We start from the raw sequence: 15,947 nt of genomic DNA, 5'->3' as shown, positions 1-15,947 counted from the left end.
ACAAATATATTCAGTGTCCAAGTTGCGAGAAAAGAATACGTAGCTATAGATTAAGAACCCATAAATGTAAACTTACATCATGTACAACGTGCAATAAATCGTTTAAATCACAACTGAGTCGACATATTAGACGTTGCAGTCTAAACCCTCACATGCAGGGCTTGCCACCACCCTCCTACGCATTGTAACCCGGCCACCTGAATTAAAGGCTTCAAAAGTCGCTTGACGACTTAGGCCTAAGGTGGTGCCTTGGGTATTAGCCTAGCTGATTATTATTATTATTATTATTAAAGTAAACTTAGGCAAAGTAGAAGCGGAAATTGATAAACAACGAGTCCGCGCAGAAGTCAAATAGTCTTAGAGTCTAACCAAAATAAATAGAAAAACATAATTTATTGAAATTTAGGCTTAACCAATTAGGCTTAAGAATGTCTGCAATAGCTTATAGAAACTATCAGTTTTACAATATGGACATCGAAGCGTATCGACTTGTAACTTTTCGTCACTGGAGAAATCCACACGTCACTAAGGAACAACTAGCGAAGGCTGGATTCTACAATATTCAACGGGGCGATGAAGTACGATGTTACAAATGCCATGGAATCTTAGAACACTGGAAATCAGGAGACGTACCAGAACTTGAACACGCCAGATGCTTTCCAAACTGTCCGTCGAGGGATAATTTACCAACGGAAAAAAAGTACCTTTCGCTAGAATGGGACATTCCCCCGACGCCAACTACAGTCTCTGACAAATGCATTTCACGTGTACCTGAAGAAGAAGACGACGTTTGTGACTGTCCCTCGTATGTCAGACGATACTGCTGCTAAACACTACAAATACGTGAGTTAGAACTTTTAATTAAATTAAGTTGCAGGAGATCGTTTCACCCCTTTAAATGAAATTGTTTATATCCGTTTCGAATTAATTAATTAGGATTTAAACGGATTATATATAATATCGGATTAGTCATAGAAACAATTTTACGTAATCATGTAATTAAAAGTAAAATAAAATTGGAAATGTATATTTCTTGTTTTTATTGCCTATAGATTAGAAATTAAGGGGTTCGGAAGCGATAGTGGAAATTATGGTTAACGCGGTGGGGCTAAGAGTAGAGAGGGGTAAATTCCATCCTCCAGAAATCTGCACGAGGAAAAATCTTGGCGATTATTTTTCGGCGAATGGGGAGAGGAAGCAGAGAGATAAAATCTTGCTGTTACCGTTGGGGGATTGTGATAACTCAGAGGGAAGCAGAGAGAAAATCTTGCGATTACCATTGGGGGATTGGGGGAAAGCAGCGAGAGAAAATCTTGTTGTTACCGCTGGGGGATTGTGATAACTCGGAGGGAAGCAGAGAGAAAATCTTGCGATTACCATTGGGGGATTGGGGGAACGCAGAGAGATAAAATCTTGCTGTTACCGCTGGGGGATTGTGATAACTCGGAGGGAAGCAGAGAGAAAATCTTGCGATTACCATTGGGGGATTGGGGGAAAGCAGAGAGATAAAATCTTGCTGTTACCGCTGGGGGATTGTGATAACTCGGAGGGAAGCAGAGAGAAAATCTTGCGATTACCATTGGGGGATTGGGGGAAAGCAGAGAGATAAAATCTTGTTGTTACCGCTGGGGGATTGTGATAACTCGGAGGGAAGCAGAGAGAAAATCTTGCGATTACCATTGGGGGATTGGGGGAAAGCAGAGAGATAAAATCTTGCTGTTACCGCTGGGGGATTGTGATAACTCGGAGGGAAGCAGAGAGAAAATCTTGCGATTACCATTGGGGGATTGGGGGAAAGCAGAGAGATAAAATCTTGCTGTTACCGCTGGGGGATTGTGATAACTCGGAGGGAAGCAGAGAGAAAATCTTGCGATTACCATTGGGGGATTGGGGGAAAGCAGAGAGATAAAATCTTGTTGTTACCGCTGGGGGATTGTGATAACTCGGAGGGAAGCAGAGAGAAAATCTTGCGATTACCATTGGGGGATTGGGGGAAAGCAGAGAGATAAAATCTTGCTGTTACCGCTGGGGGATTGTGATAACTCGGAGGGAAGCAGAGAGAAAATCTTGCGATTACCATTGGGGGATTGGGGGAAAGCAGAGAGATAAAATCTTGCTGTTACCGCTGGGGGATTGTGATAACTCAGAGGGAAGCAGAGAGAAAATCTTGCGATTACCATTGGGGGATTGGGGGAAAGCAGAGAGATAAAATCTTGTTGTTACCGCTGGGGGATTGTGATAACTCGGAGGGAAGCAGAGAGAAAATCTTGCGATTACCATTGGGGGATTGGGGGAAAGCAGAGAGATAAAATCTTGCTGTTACCGCTGGGGGATTGTGATAACTCGGAGGGAAGCAGAGAGAAAATCTTGCGATTACCATTGGGGGATTGGGGGAAAGCAGAGAGATAAAATCTTGTTGTTACCGCTGGGGGATTGTGATAACTCAGAGGGAAGCAGAGAGAAAATCTTGCGATTACCATTGGGGGATTGGGGGAAAGCAGAGAGATAAAATCTTGTTGTTACCGCTGGGGGATTGTGATAACTCGGAGGGAAGCAGAGAGAAAATCTTGCGATTACCATTGGGGGATTGGGGGAAAGCAGAGAGATAAAATCTTGTTGTTACCGCTGGGGGATTGTGATAACTCAGAGGGAAGCAGAGAGAAAATCTTGCGATTACCATTGGGGGATTGGGGGAAAGCAGAGAGATAAAATCTTGTTGTTACCGCTGGGGGATTGTGATAACTCAGAGGGAAGCAGAGAGAAAATCTTGCGATTACCATTGGGGGATTGGGGGAAAGCAGAGAGATAAAATCTTGCTGTTACCGCTGGGGGATTGTGATAACTCGGAGGGAAGCAGAGAGAAAATCTTGCGATTACCATTGGGGGATTGGGGGAAAGCAGAGAGATAAAATCTTGTTGTTACCGCTGGGGGATTGTGATAACTCAGAGGGAAGCAGAGAGAAAATCTTGCGATTACCATTGGGGGATTGGGGGAAAGCAGAGAGATAAAATCTTGTTGTTACCGCTGGGGGATTGTGATAACTCGGAGGGAAGCAGAGAGAAAATCTTGCGATTACCATTGGGGGATTGGGGGAAAGCAGAGAGATAAAATCTTGTTGTTACCGCTGGGGGATTGTGATAACTCGGAGGGAAGCAGAGAGAAAATCTTGCGATTGCCATTGGGGGATTGGGGGAAAGCAGAGAGATAAAATCTTGCTGTTACCGCTGGGGGATTGTGATAACTCGGAGGGAAGCAGAGAGAAAATCTTGCGATTACCATTGGGGGATTGGGGGAAAGCAGCGAGAGAAAATCTTGCTGTTACCGCTGGGGGATTGTGGTAACTCGGAGGGAAGCAGAGAGAAAATCTTGCGATTACCATTGGGGGATTGGGGGAAAGCAGAGAGAGAAAATCTTGTTGTTACCGCTGGGGGATTGTGATAACTCGGAGGGAAGCAGAGAGAAAATCTTGCGATTACCATTGGGGGATTATGATGAGATATCAGATTCATCATCGCAATCCCCCAGGGGTAATCCTTCTCTCTATGAATACATTATTTAAAAGAACTACTTTTCTTACATCGATGATTGTTATTAGATCGATGAAATCATGAATAGAATGATTTAATTATAATTACTACTTGAAAAAGGCCACCTTTAGTTAACTGCCAATAACTCTAAAACTATTAACCAAAATTGGTTATTCTTTTTCGATTTGCAAAATCAACGGTATCATCCTAAACTCTCAAAACGAAGATATTTTTAAAAAATCAAACGCCTTTGTGTAAATAAGCTAATTATTTTAATTTTTATCAAGCATTATAATGGAATTTTCCGCCATTTCGATTAAATTAGCTTATTTACTCTTTGGTGTTTGACCTTTTAATAATGTATTCATCCGCGTTTTACCGCCAAAATCCATGAAAATGACGCCTCGTCAAAGCCGCCTAGATCTTTAGGTGCGTGAAATTTCGTTGCAATTTAAAACGCTTAAAAAATAGTCACGTGGTTATAAAATGTCATCAAAGATTACCGTTCACCAACTTACACTACTTCCAGCATCATTCAAAATATCTTTAAAGTTTTAACTTTTGAAGAAAGTTAATACATGAAATTTTGTGGTAAGTTTTGACATATATATGCTGGTTTTAATAGAAAAAACTATTAAAAGCATATAATTTTCATTTTTAAGTGGAAAATTTCGAGTCAAAATTAACCCTTGGTTTTTTTACTTATTTTAGAATCCTGTTTGGACAGTTACAAGCTCCATGACTGAATTATGAAGATTCTATTTTACGTAATCTTTGACTAATTGATCTGCAGTTTTCAAATTAATCGTAGAAAATGGTTGGACGTCGTTGCTGCTTACCCAGATGAAAGTCGACCCCCTTCGAAACCCAAACATTAGTTTTAGTCCATTTCCTAAGTACGAAATTCTTAAGAAGCAGTGGATTGAAATAATTGAATGAATACTTCGGAGTATGTTGAAACTATAGAAAAACGGCCATGAGGCACACCATCCAGAAAACCTATTCCATTGAAACATTATACAGTTTGTGGGATTCATTTCAATAATAAATTGGGTCGCAGACAGTATCTTGATAAATTGCCAAAGTATTTTGTGCATTCAGTGGATTCCAAGGATAACCCAGACTTGTCTAATGAATTTGGGATAGTTGAAGTAACTATTACATAAAAATGGTAGGTAACGCAAATATTTTTAAATAGTAACTTGGAAATTAATTAATTGTTTTATTTGTAAGATCACAACTACTGCCTTGACCATGATACGATGGTACTAGCCAACACTGTAAAAAGACTGAAAAGAACGTGTCTCGAAAATGAGGCTAATATTGAAATTCTACCTGAAGAAAATGCTGAACTAAAAGAAATGAACAAAGTTCTGGTTCAGAAAATTGTCAATTTAAAAACTGATTTATCCTGGACCGCTGTTCACAGGTATAACGAGGCATCTTTTTATTTTACTGTAGTACGTTCAGAATATGAATTTCAAACGAAGCTGTGTCTCTTTAAATAATAAAATGAAGCCACACTTTAAGCGACAGAGTAGTGCAAAATGAAAAACACTTGGGAAATCCAGTTGGCATAAATTAGACGGTTTCGTGGACTTCTTGCAACATTCTTGCCCCAAATAAGACGCGTGAATTGTAATTTCTCTAAAAAATTATTTAAAATGATTTGGCTTACAAACATACGATCATTTCAAATTAAATAGGTTTTTCTTTCTTTTTCATGAGACTTAAACCTTTTTGGGTAGTACCAGCTCGTTTTTTTCATGACGTATTATTTCAATGAAAAATTGTCCGATTTTGACCAAACCAATTTCATTAATGGTTTTCTAGTACGCTCTACAACTTGTTGATTGCAAATTTTCGTCTACCACCTATCGTTCAAAAAATAAAAATTTCAAAACGGTGAAAAAATTCACGATTTTTCTGAAAATTCCAAAAGAAAAGGGTCCTCCCCGAGAGAGTATATCCTGATAATTTCACATTTCTAGCAACTGTAGTTTTTGAGAAAAACGCCTGGGCCGATCAAATTAAGACACCCTGTATTATAGAGGCAAGGGTTATAAGAGGAAATTTGAAAGGGGGATGCTAAAACTGTTGGACGCCCAATGCAAATACACTTCGAAGACCAACTGTTGTTAGTGCTGTGTAGACTAAAAGTTGGACTTCTCGAGGAGGATTTGGCCTATCGTTTTGGCATTGCACAAACCACTGTGTCAAACATTTGTGACACTTGGATAAACTTATTAGAGAAACGTCTAACTCAGTTTAATATATGGCCATAAAGAAAAGCCGGATGAGTTTAAATCGAAGTTTCCCACCGTTAGGGTTGTGATCGACGCGACGGAACTATTTATTCAGAAGCCCAACGATTTCAAAACCCAAGGCGATACTTTGTCTTCATACAAAACCCACAATACAGCTAAGGGACTTATCGGTATAACTCCAAATGGATTTATTAGCTTTGTGTCCGATTTAGACCCAGGTCGAATGTCTGACGTTGAACTAACTCAAGATTCGGGGTTAATCAAACTACTAGAACCAGGAGATTCTGTAATGGCAGATAGGGGTGTTAAAACTTAAATTAGACCTTTTGCTTTTTTGGTCTACCCTTCGATTCATTTTTTATCGCTCGCCCTTTTTGTAAAAATAATCACAGAATTCATTTATTCGTATTCAGTTTTGTTTCCGCTATCGACGTGTAACTATAGCCGCGTTCACACTAGATACTTTGAAACCGTTTTAAAACGGTTTTGAAAGATGAAACTGTAAAATTTTGCTGTCGAATGTATTTATCGTATGGCTATTAATACAATCGACACCGAAACTGTTCAATTTTATCTTTCGAAACCATTTAAAAACGGCTCCAAAGTGTCTAGTGTGAACGCGGCTTTAATCTTATTGTAAATAAACCGTTGTTGTTTTTACTTAAGGTATGCCTCTTCAATTACTTGAGCTAAATAACCAGTCGAGTTTAAGTTAGTCATCTGAGTCGTCGCCCCCCTTTCCCTTGGTTAAAAAGGTATATCAAGGGGTTTCCTAATTGCAAATTTACTCCAAGAGAAAGGGGTGAAGCTAAACATTCCTCCATTTTTAAACGTAAAAGCCCAACTCTCCGTAGAATCTTACACTAGGGAGATAGCGAGTGTTTGAATTCATATCGAACGGGTTATCAGAGGAGTTGAAGAATATAATATACTAATTACAATTTTCCCTAATTCTATGCACAACCATTAAAACAAAATATGGAAAATATGTACTTATTTAGTTTATTTTTGCAATTAACCTTTGCTTAACAGAGAACTGTCGCACTAATGAATCATTGAAGCTAGGAGCAACAAACACAACACCCCACACAAGGAGAACGCAACCCGTCAAAAGTCGTGGATTTTCTTGCGTACGTTTTTCATTGGCTAGACGCTTTAGCGCCTGCTGCCGTCGGAAGGGGGAAATTTGGAAATTGTCTCCCCCCCCGACCGTAAAACGTTTATCGTAAAGGCTCGTGACGATCATCCAATGAAATACGTATACAACCCTTCGTTAGCGTGTTTAACGGCTAGCTGCGTTCTCCTTGTTTGTTGGTCCTAGATTGAAGTATCCTTAAAAAAATCAATAAAATATTTTTGTAAATCTCACCGAATTTTTTTTTTTAAATGCATCACATTTGTTTTTCTAGGAATGACAAATTAGTAACTAATTTATTAAAGAACCTCTTATCAAATTTAATACTGTGACACAATGGATTTTCAACCCCACAATCGACTAGTAAATCGCACCACTGAAGTCCTGTTAACCCTAGCTGATCCTGTATCTGATAATAAAAATTGTGGTTTGGATCCAAGAAAAGTTCTCTATTTTCATCCTTTTTTAAGAACTTCGTAGTTGGTTCCTTCTTGGATATTGTAATGCGAAATATATTAGTTATATGAATTTAGCTGTATATTAAGATAATTCAATAGCAGGTAATTTAACTTAATTCAAATTCATTCAAAATTAACTTAATTCAAATTTAGACAAAACACCCAATTTAAACTTTAACAAATTTCAAAACATTTCTTTGGAAATACTCGCTGGTAGAGTATTAGGCCTACAGTATTGTTAGTTTGCCTCCAGGAATTTCCCGATGAGGGGAAGGGCCCGTCCCTTCATCGCGGGTTTTCTATAGTTTCCGTTTCTTTCGTTTCCTGCGATGGGTTTAGCCAGTAGTCCTATCGCTTTCAATTATCCCCCCCCCTTTACTCTTAACTCCGAAGTGTCCAAACGGGTGAGAGGTTGATAGGCGCAGTTGTATAGGGAGTTAAAAAGTGTAATTTTCCATTCCGTTATTGTAAATGTTAAAATGTTTGTGGCCCGGGGTTTTCCCCAACACGAGAAACACGGGCGCGAGTCGTAGATACTTGGGAAAGTTTTTGAAACGTTTTGTGCGCGAAGGACGTCACGAGGTCCGAGGGAAGGTGATAAAAAGACCTGGCTCCCGCCAAAAAGGGACAGACTCAGGGAGATATCGACATAGCGAGATATGGGATAGTTCGTGACCACCATTCTCCAAGTGAACGAGAAAAGTTTTATTTATACACGTTAGTTTCGGCACCGAAAAGGGTTAACGCGGTAAAAGGACGAAGTGATAATGTCGCAGTGAATTCGCTTTCCACGCGCCACGGTCTCCGTATCAACGAGTGTACGCGTACGACCCACGTCTTGATGTTCAACGCAGCCACGTATGGACGAACGCCGAGATCAGATGGACCTATTGATAAAATCCTAAGTATCGTTTCAAACTTCGCCAATACGGCAACCGTAAATGTGCCCTAAACGCACCTTGTGGTGCTTAACTTCGTGTCGGCCCTTCAGGCTAATTAATTTCTTTATTGCGCGAAAGTTTTAGAATGCACTGGCCAGAATGCAAGATTGTATTATTTTAATTTTAAGTTAGCTTCTCTGTTTTGTTCAGGATTAATTTTAAGTTAGCTTAACAGTATGTTGGTTAGGATTCAGTTGTTTAATCATATTAATAAATAATTTAGTGTCTTTAGTAATCTCTAATCCGTTTGGTCATTTCTTACACCCTTTGAATAAAACCCCTAGACAACTTAATGATAATTTATTCTAAACAAACCCCTAGACAACTTAATTATAATTTACTCTAAATAAACCCCTAGACACCTTATTAATATTTTCAGGACCCTCGCTAACCCCATCATAGAAGTTACGCGAGTACCCGGGCAAATTAATTTAATTGTAGCAGTAATTAACTATTCCCTTAATATTTTTAACGTTACAATATAGCTTCTTCAATACTAATTAACTTTTTCGTCCATTTTGCCAAAGTTTTGATTTCCAATGGACGCTTCAATAAAAGATACTCGGTTTCTACTCCCCTCTCCAAATTCATCTGGGAAGGAGCTATTTCCGGTCGGTCGGTTAAACGGTTAGAATGGCTAGCCAAAAAGTCATATTTAAGCCAATTGTAGACGCGGTTTTGCCCAGAAATACATGAATTTCTGGTTTTGCCCTCATGAGAATTTTGCGTCAGATAAGAAACGCGTCGGCTCACGTGTATAAGGAACGTACTAATGTTAATTTTCGATAATATATTTTACGGTAAATTATATAATGTTACTAAAACTAAGTATAAGAAGATGTATTTCTGTTCTTATGGTATAAATAATTAAAATTATATGTAATATTTTTATAACAAAGGGCAATTTTAAAGCTTCTCATGGAGACAGAGTTAATTCATTTCGTATAAAATTATATTTTGGAAAAAGATGAAAACTGATTCCTTTAGAACTAAACATATTACTTTTGTATGCAACAAGTGTTTCCTTTTAACCAGGTAACTTTTTTGGCATGTTAAGGCTTAACAAAAAACCGATGTTACGTTCGAGAAAGTTTCCAGCTTTCTAATATTTCAACAAGCACTATATAAATAATATCTTATGAGTCCTGGCTGTCGGAAATATTACTTCTTGGCAATTTCTGGGAAGATGTTTTATTTAAGCGCCTATAGCCCGTAAGCCTCATTTTTCTTTAGCACCAATCTATCCGGCGATGCTCCTAACATTGGTATCGAAGGATTAATACCCAATCTAACTGCGAATGTTTCCACTCCTGGACGGATTAATTCATATTTTTCAGTAGCAAGGTCTTCATTTCTCAACCCCTCTTGAATGTATTTATTTCTTCATAAATCTGCTCCGTTAAAAATGGGTTTTAGAAAAGATTCGTTGACCTCTTTTTGGCGCTTACAAATCAAACCAAACTTTGAAGCTGTAATTCTGCATTTACGCTCACTTTTCTAGAGAAGGCAATTTGGCTGTTCTCTAGTTTCTACCTCAAAATTTATTGCAGCTTCTAATCTTAATTTCAATATATCTGGAATTTTTAAAATAGATGTGTGAAGAAGGGGCTTGATTTCATCAGCTATTTCCAGTGCTGTTATGGGAAGTGAAATACGAGTGAACGTAACAACGCTTATTGGATTTTTTGGTATATTACAAGCCGGATCAGCTAATTTTTGAGCCGGTGCAAAGTCATTTTCTTCTTGAATGAAGCAAAACAATTGGCGGCACTTTCCAGCTTTTAATCGCTTGATCCTATCTTGCATATTTTCTTTAGTGCCTAAGTCATCCAAAACTCAATAGTTTTGGTGGTTCTTTTGCCTTTCTTGGAGAGCTTCGCTAGATTTTCCTGGAGTGTGCTTTACAAAATCGATATCAGCGAAAGTTTTTTTTAGAGTTTTTTGTTTTCAGAAGAGACACTCCAAGTTCGAGCCTTTCTTGTGCAAGCCACATCATCAGGAACGAACGTTTTGCCTAATCTTACACAGTCCAAAATATTCCATAAAACTGAGCCTACATGTTTGAATACTCCCCCACAACCAGCTTTACAAGTTACATGTACATCAACTAGCCCAGTAACATTGTTCAGCTTAATGGTAACATCGCACTTTGATGAGGTTTCAACTTTGGCTTTAGTACATGTCTTTGCACCTTCAGTAGCTCCCAATTCTCGGCTAAGAAAAACTTCAGTAACTTTAGAGGCCTTAAACATCCGATAGCCGAGTGTTAAGTGTTTTTTAGCTAAATAATCACAATGATATTTCATAATAACAACTTCATCAAATTTGATGGAAGAACTTTCAACTGCTTGGTCCAGTATCCTTTTGGCACATTAAATTTCTTATTTACAGCTTTGTTCTTTAATTTTGTAGAAGACCTGTTAGAGAAATATGAAGTATAAGCGTCATAGGTTAAGTTATTAAACTACCAAATTAAAACTTACTTTTTAAATTTTCAGTTACCTCCAGTTCAAAATCCTTTAAATTTAATTTAAACAAAACTTGGGCAGTAGTGCTATTATTATGATAGAGATCTGACTAAAAAATTGTAAATAAATGTAATACTAGAACACGTTTTTAACCTAGGGTTAATGAAGCAGCGCCGCGTGTTTTTACCACGGCTAACTTCGATAGCGGAAGTGCGTTATTAATTTTGGCAGAGCAATGACGTATTTCCTGGAACATTTTAACAAGTTCTTTAAGACCAAAACAATTTATGCTAGCGCCTATTGAAATTTCTCGCCAAGAACAAATGTGAAAGCAGTGACCTTGGCTAATGTCACTCATTTGCCAAAAGTTAACTCGGTGAGTGAAGGAAAGAGTGAAGATTTTAATTTGGTTGAGTGAGAGTGAATCTTGAAAAATCACAAGCGATTTTGCCCATGACTGTAAATATGTCTCCGATTTCACCTAAAATTAGAATAAACATTTCAAATGAAACCAGTATTTACGATTGCTAAAACGCACGTTGCTGGAAAGGGGTCAACCTCCTATAGTTATCTCACGATTGCATCCTCCTAGAGAGAAGTATAGCGATGCCTAGGTTTTTCACTTGAAACAGGGACCTGAAGATTGGGACTCCAGTTTCCAATGGAAGGTTGGGCCTCCAGTTTCCAATGTAAGGTTGGGCCTTCAGTTTCCAATGGAAGGTTGGACCGCCAGTCTCCAGTCCCAATCCCGACTAGAGGCAGTCTCCACAGAAATCGCAGGTCTCCTTTCACGGAGGCCGAAACCGCTGATGTTTGAGCGAAATACATAACATACTTAATTTTTTTAAACTATTACCAATAAAAAAATATCGTTTTTTATTCCAGTAAGTATAAAAATACAGTAATTTGTACATTTTACATTTTCTTAGACCCCTTCACACGAAACAATTGAGCCGTGATGCACCCATTGAGAAGTACAATTTATATTTAATTCAGTGCCGCATTATCTATACCGCTGAAGCCTATGGGCCCACCAAGAGCCGGGGCCAAGCAGCGGCCCATGCATTCAAAGAAGCTTTAAGCCTAGGGGCCCTGCCTTGGGTTAATGCGGCACTGATTTAATTAAAACATCACTGTAATAGCTTTTAGGTATGCCATATTTTGATAATGATTATGTCTGGTATCGTTCTAGATACACTGAATGAATTTGGGAATAATTTGATTATGATTATGTTTGATGCGTTCATTGTAAATTTATGTAGGTGCTCTGATGTTTGGGAATTACCATTTGGCTTGTGGAAAGCGGGACATGCGTATTAAAGGAGACATTTTACACAGTTTGGCACATTCATGATTCTGCTAGTTACATTCGTTGAAAGTATTGGTTACACGATGGCGGAACGAGATCAAAAGTTGACAAAATACAATGAGGTGACAACATTCACGCGATAACGTTTGTTAATAAACCGCGTTCGTTGGAATTGGAGATTCAATAGTAAACCATTTTATGTTGAAGAAACTTAACCTTAAGCCTTATCAATTTGTTGATTATTATCTACGTTTTAATTTGCTTTAAGGCTTTTATGCCGCGCACATTTAGTTTAGATATTGCGCAAAACGTGGCGCTACTGTGGCGGGTGGTTTTATATTTAAAATAAAGCTTTGCAGACATTTCAATAGCTGGTGCTTTGAACTCTACAATTACAATTAGGTATAGCGAGTTGGCATGAGCAGAATACTTTTCCTGTTTTATAAAATTATAGCGGTATTAATACTGTTCATACAATGTTTAAGCTAGACGTTCAGACTGCTTTGGCAACACTGCCAAATTAGCTTGATGAAATGTTAGCGGGAGAAATGGTGAAGGATAAATGTTTTCGTTCATGGCGTCTAGTGCTTAACCTGCCTAATGATGGGATATCATGAAAAATAACTAGCGACAATTGCAAGTTGAGATCGACGTAAATGATAATAGTTAAAGCGCAATTGGATGCCAGAAATAAAACACCGGAAAGTGATTTAATTGGCATTTCACTTACCAACTGATATGTGAAGTTGAACTTATCATTTCTAAACGAACAAATAAAACATTTCGGATAAATAATTATAGGTGAAGTGGGACTACTGGGAACCCAGGTTTCAAGAGAAATGGCACTAAACCGAGGGCATAGGTTCTGTTAGACTATAATTGATTACATTAACTACGCTTCGACTCTCCAATTTCACCAATAAAAAATGTCTGTGTATTCATCATGGACTCAGATCCCTTTGCCTTCTCTTGAATTCGCCGGGTAACACTACGTTATCCAAGGCCCAGAATCCTTTCTTGCGCATTTTCGCCAGACGTTCGGCTTGATAAAACTCTTTGCACATTCCGCCGTATTCCGCCCCTTTTCCTTTATAGACACACGCGAGACCCGCTTTGAGCATCTCCAGGGAGACATTGTCCACCCGCCCGGGCACCTGCAAATTGCCCAGAACACGGTCGTACTGGTCCAGCTTATATTTCGTCAAAATAGCAGTTTCGCGCAGTACAAGACGTTCCAAGTGTCTTTTGGCTTCGAGCGCGAATGGTTGTCGACCCTTCATCTCCGGAGCGTCGATCCCGATCAAACGGACATCCAGGATTTCATCAGCGTCCACGTCGAACGCCTTGACGCCATCTCCATCGGGAATATCAATCACGTTCACTTTGACGATTCCGGTTGGACCTGACCATTCATTTTTGTTTCGGTCATCACCCGATTGGATTCTAAGAATGGTATTTTGAGATCTGATATTTACTATATGTTCGGGGAAATCTGACGATGTTGGTTCATTTCGACCACGAACCGACTGCGTTTTTGGATCGGTATGCGTTCTGATATTTACTATATGTTCGGGTACAACTGGCGATGTTGGTTCATTTCGACCACGAACCCTTTGGGTTCTGGGCGCGGTATGCGTTCTGATATTAACTATATGTTCGGGTACAATTGACGATGATGGTTCATTTCGACCATGAACCCTTTGGGTTCTTGGCGCGGTATGCGTTCTAATATTTCCTGAATGTTCGGGTTCAACTGACGATGTTGTTTCGATTCGACGATAAACCCTTTCTAGAGATTTTGGCTCGGTATTTGGAAATTCGATATTGGCTTTATTTTCGCGTCTCTTACTTCCGGAAATCAAAGGTTTAGGGATACATTTTCTAAATAGTTTCCACGTACAGCAACATATTAAAAGAAGAGACACTGCTAGAGCGACCACAATTAATATGTTAGAGAAATCCATTCTTGCGAAAATTTTCACTTTTGTGAAAGAGCCAAAAGATGTTCTACGATATTGACACTAAAGTCAGAATGAGTTTGTTTGAAGTCACCTGAAAGAAATAAAAAAGGTTTTAGACTAAATCTAAAAATCAGAATTGTTTATCATTAGGTTTGTTTAATGTTAGAGGAAAATGTGTAGAAATGTTTTTTTTTGTATAACATTTATTATATTAGAATTCTATTAGACACTTAATGATTCTGAGATAGAATTGTACAAGACACTTAAAATAAAAAGATGTTATTTGAGATTGAATCGTATTAGATACTTAAAATATAATGATTGTAGCGAAATTTTGGGTAGACCTCGATGATTATACTGTGATCACCCCAATTGGGGGTGTGGCCTATCTGGACGTGAAGAAACAACCCCACGCTACAATATAAAACAAATCCGGGTACACGTCTGGCTTTCACTATTGGGGCCAACGTTAAAATATAAATTAAAAATAAAGCTTTGTCTAGGGGTATGATTTGGAATAAGCACTAAAATGGATTTAAAGGTTGCCAACTAAAACATTTAATAAACTTAGAAAATATAATTCAACACTACCTAAAACTGAAACTACGGTGCACCTAGATAATTAGCTAACTAATAAAATAATACTTAAATCTAGAACATAAAACAAATCTGTTAGGCAGGCTGTACTACGCGGATATAAAAGTTACAACGCACACCCGTTGGGCGAAATGTGCTGATTTGAATTAGGATGTTAAACTAACAATGAAGCGAAGAGGATATACAGGGTCTTTTTTTTTGCTCGGAAAAGTGTTTTTTTTTCAAAAACTATTTATAGTACCGATTTCAAATTTGGAAGGTCAATTCTCTATACCGGGGGACATCAGTTTGAGAAATTTGAGCGTTTTCGGTAATGTTTTTCACCAATTTTGAAAAATTATTTTTCGACCACTAGGTGCGAGATAAAAAATTTCTATTATAAAGTTGTAGGCCGTCATCGAAAACCCTTAAAAATTGTTCACTCGACGAAAAACAACTTATTTATCAGTGAAAATTCGAGCTTGAAAAATTTACAAGTTGGTGAAGCCAAATTACGATTGTTTGAAACGATAATTGAAAAGGGAACAAGTCTAATACAAACGTAGTAGAGTTTTCACACTTGAAAAAATGTACACGTTTGGTTTTTAAATGCAGATATTTTATTCACATAAATTTTTACAAAACATTTTCAATAATATCACCATTGGCTGCAACACAGGTTTGTGCGCGGACAATTAAGTTCTCAAACGCTTTCTCTACCATTTCTGGTGTGACGTCTCGGCAAGCACTGATTATTCGTCTAATGAGTTCCTCCCTAGTTTCAATGGGCGTGGCGTATACCTTTGCTTTAACGAATCCCCAGAGAAAATAATCCAGCGGTGTTAGGTCAGGTGACCTTGCTGGCCAATGCACTGGACCATTTCTCCCTATCCACCTTTCAGGAAACTCGTTGTTGAGGTGCTCAGTTACTTGCCGGGAAAAATGCGGAGAGGCGCCATCTTGCTGAAACCACAACTGACGTCTTTCAGCCAATGGAAGGTCGTCGATTGCGTCACTCAGTTCGTTCTGTAGAAAATGTAAATACCTTTGGCCGTTGAGGTTCGTCGGCAGGAAAAAGGGACCAATCAAACGGTTTCCAACAAGTCCAACCCAAACATTGACCCGTTCAAATTGAACCTGGTGATGATATTCAAAACCCCAATGTGGGTTGATGTCAGACCAAAGATGGCTGTTTTGATGATTAAAGGGCCCATCTCTAGAAAATGACGCTTCGTCGGAGAACAAAACATGGCGCAAAAATTGTCTATCTTCTTGGACAGCATTTAGTAACCAGTTGCTTAATT

Source organism: Leiobunum rupestre, chromosome 1, assembly GCF_980474605.1.
Source record: "Leiobunum rupestre chromosome 1, qqLeiRupe1.1.hap1, whole genome shotgun sequence".
NCBI lineage: Eukaryota > Metazoa > Arthropoda > Arachnida > Opiliones > Sclerosomatidae > Leiobunum > Leiobunum rupestre.
The sequence above is the reverse complement of the archived record's forward strand: the minus strand, read 5'-3'. Positions refer to the sequence as shown.